Genomic DNA, 2,700 nt, shown 5'->3' on the forward strand with positions numbered 1-2,700 from the left:
GTAAAGGAAAATAATCTTTTCTGGTAGCATCATTGAGGCGTTTATAATCAATACAAACTCTCCATCCTATAACAGTCCTCGTAGGTATGAGTTCATTATTTTCATTCTTTATAGCTGTCATACCTCCTTTCTTTGGTACTACCTGAACTGGACTTACCAAAGGGCTATCTGAAATTGGGTAAATAATACTTGCCGCTAGAAGCTTGACCATCTCCTTTTTCACCACTTCCTGCATTGTAGGATTCAATCTCCTTTGGGGTTGGATTATTGGCTTGTAGTTATCTTCCATGAGGATTCTATGTGTAAAAATTGCTGGACTAATCCCTTTGATATCCTCTACAGTCCACCCTAAAGCTCCTTTGTATGCTTTTAAGACTTGAATTAGTCTTTCTTCTTGTTCTACAGTCAAAGATGATGAAATAATTACTAGAAATAGTTCTTGCTCAAGATAAATATACTTTAAATGAGAGGGAAGAATTTTGAGTTCAATTTTTGGTTGAACATCTTCTGATTGCATCTCCTTATCCTCTGAATCTTTTTCCAGTATTTCAGCTTCTCTCCTAAATTGTGGGATCATCATCTTGTGCGGTGCCTGATTTGGTCAAACATTTTTCCCTTGAATCTGAAATTAATTGATCATCTTTGAATTCATCCGCAAGATCACTAATCATGTCAATATAAAAGTATGATGATGATGCCTCATCTCCTGAAAATCTTAGTATCTTTTGCATATCAAAAATGACTCTTTCTTCATCAACTCTCAAGATTAATTGCCCTTGATGAACATCTATGATTGCTCTTCCTGTAGCAAGAAATGGTCTACCCAAAATTATCGGTTCATCAGGACATTCTTTCTTTTCAAGAACTATAAAATCTACAGGGAAAATAAACTTATATACTCTTACAATCACGTTTTCAATTATTCCCTTAGGTTTCTTAGTACTTTGATCTGCAAACTGAAGAGAAACACCTATGTCCTTCATTTCACCAAGATCCAATTTTCTAAAAATAGAAAATGACAACAAATTTATTGAAGCTCTAGAATCGCAAAGTGCTTTTTCAAAATATACACCTCCCAAAGTGCATGGAATGGTAAAACTGCCAGGATCACCAAGTTTTGTGGTAGCTTATTTTGAAGTATAGCACTGCATTTTTCAGTAAGCATTACCATAAAAACTTCTTCCAATTTTCTTTTACTTGACAAAATTTCTTTTAAAAATTTGGCATATGAAGGCATTTGCAACAAATCATCAGTAAAAGAATATTAATATGAATCTGTTTTAAGATTTCCAAAAATTTTGCAAATTGACCATCAAGCTTTTCTCGTTTCAGTTTTTGTGGAAAAGGAATTGTCACAGGCGGGGCAGCCATTTTTTCAGAATTTTTTTCTTTCTTATTCTTTATTTCTTTCTCCTTTGATAGTTTAGGTGGTTTTTCAAAATTCTTACCCTTGTCCACCTGTTATTCTGTCAGGTTCTTTTCTTGTCTGTCTGCATAAGGTTCATCTAGTTCCTTACCTGACCGTAAAGTGATGGCCTTAAGGTGCTCCTTTGGATTTTTCTCTGTATTGCTTAGTAAAGGACCCTGAATCTTTTCTGACACAAGAGCTGCCAATTGGCTGAACTGAATTTCCAGATTTTTGAGGGATGAATTTTGGCTTTCCATCTTTTTATCAGTGACCTTAATATACTTGTACAAAAGGTCATCAAGACTTGGATGAGCTTGTTGGGGCCTCTGTTGGTATGACCCTGCTTATTGATATGGTCCTGCTTGCTGATAAGGTCGTAACTCGGTTGCCCACGATTTTGACTCCGGTATCCCCGCAGACCTTGTACCTGTTGTTTCTGGAAGTTTTGAAAGTTTTATGCACCATTTGGGTTACTCCACTGAAATCCTGGAAGCTATTGTGCCATTGGACTTCCAAAAGGATATGGCTTGTAACCGATGACATTAACCAGTTCATTCGTTTGATTGGTTGCTTGACATTCATGGTTCTGGTGGTTTCCTCCGCACATGTCACAAGCCTTAGATTGAGTTGATTGTTGTGTATTCACCTGAAAAGATTCAAACTTTTGTGCCAAAGAAACAATCTGTTGTGTTAGTGTATTTAAAGCATCAACCTGATTTACCGTAGCAGCCTTTTTAATGATTACACGCTCAGATAGCCATTGGATAACGTTCTAAGAAATTTCATTCAACAGCTGCAATGCTTCCTCTGTAGTTTTTCCCATTACAGAACCCTCCTGCAGCTGCATCTATCACATTTCTAACAGAGGGTTTTAGCCCGTGATAGAAAATGTACAATTGCATATGTTTAGGAATGTCATGGTGTGGGCATTTTCTTAACATTACTTTTAATCTTTCCCAAGCTTGATAAACTGACTCAGTGTCAGTCTGCAAGAAATTAGATATGTCTTGTCTTAACTTTGTTGATTTAGCAGGGGAAAAATATTTGTTTAAAAATTTCTAAGTCATCTGGTCCCATGTCGTAATGGACCCTTGAGGCAAACTTCGCAACCAAGTCTTGGCATCTCCTTTTAAAGAAAACGAAAATAGCCTAACTTGATAGCTTCAGTAGGTACCCCATTGTACTTAGCTGTGACGATCCAGCCGGTCGTCTTTGGAATTTATGCCCCGTCTCCCCATTAACTACTTCTCCTAAGTTCATTTCTGCTATTCTGGTTTGCCGGGACGTACGGT

The 2,700-nt window shown here is 37.0% G+C and overlaps 1 non-coding gene across 1 annotated transcript; it reads left to right on the forward strand.

Moving 5' to 3' along the window:
• The first annotated feature begins 2,320 nt into the window (after positions 1 to 2,320).
• LOC138874308 (small nucleolar RNA R71) lies at positions 2,321 to 2,427 on the forward strand. The gene has a single exon (XR_011401347.1). It is a non-coding gene; the product is annotated as a small nucleolar RNA R71 (small nucleolar RNA).
• The last annotated feature ends 273 nt before the right edge of the window (positions 2,428 to 2,700 follow it).

Source organism: Nicotiana sylvestris, chromosome 7, assembly GCF_000393655.2.
Source record: "Nicotiana sylvestris chromosome 7, ASM39365v2, whole genome shotgun sequence".
Taxonomy (NCBI): Eukaryota; Viridiplantae; Streptophyta; class Magnoliopsida; order Solanales; family Solanaceae; genus Nicotiana; species Nicotiana sylvestris.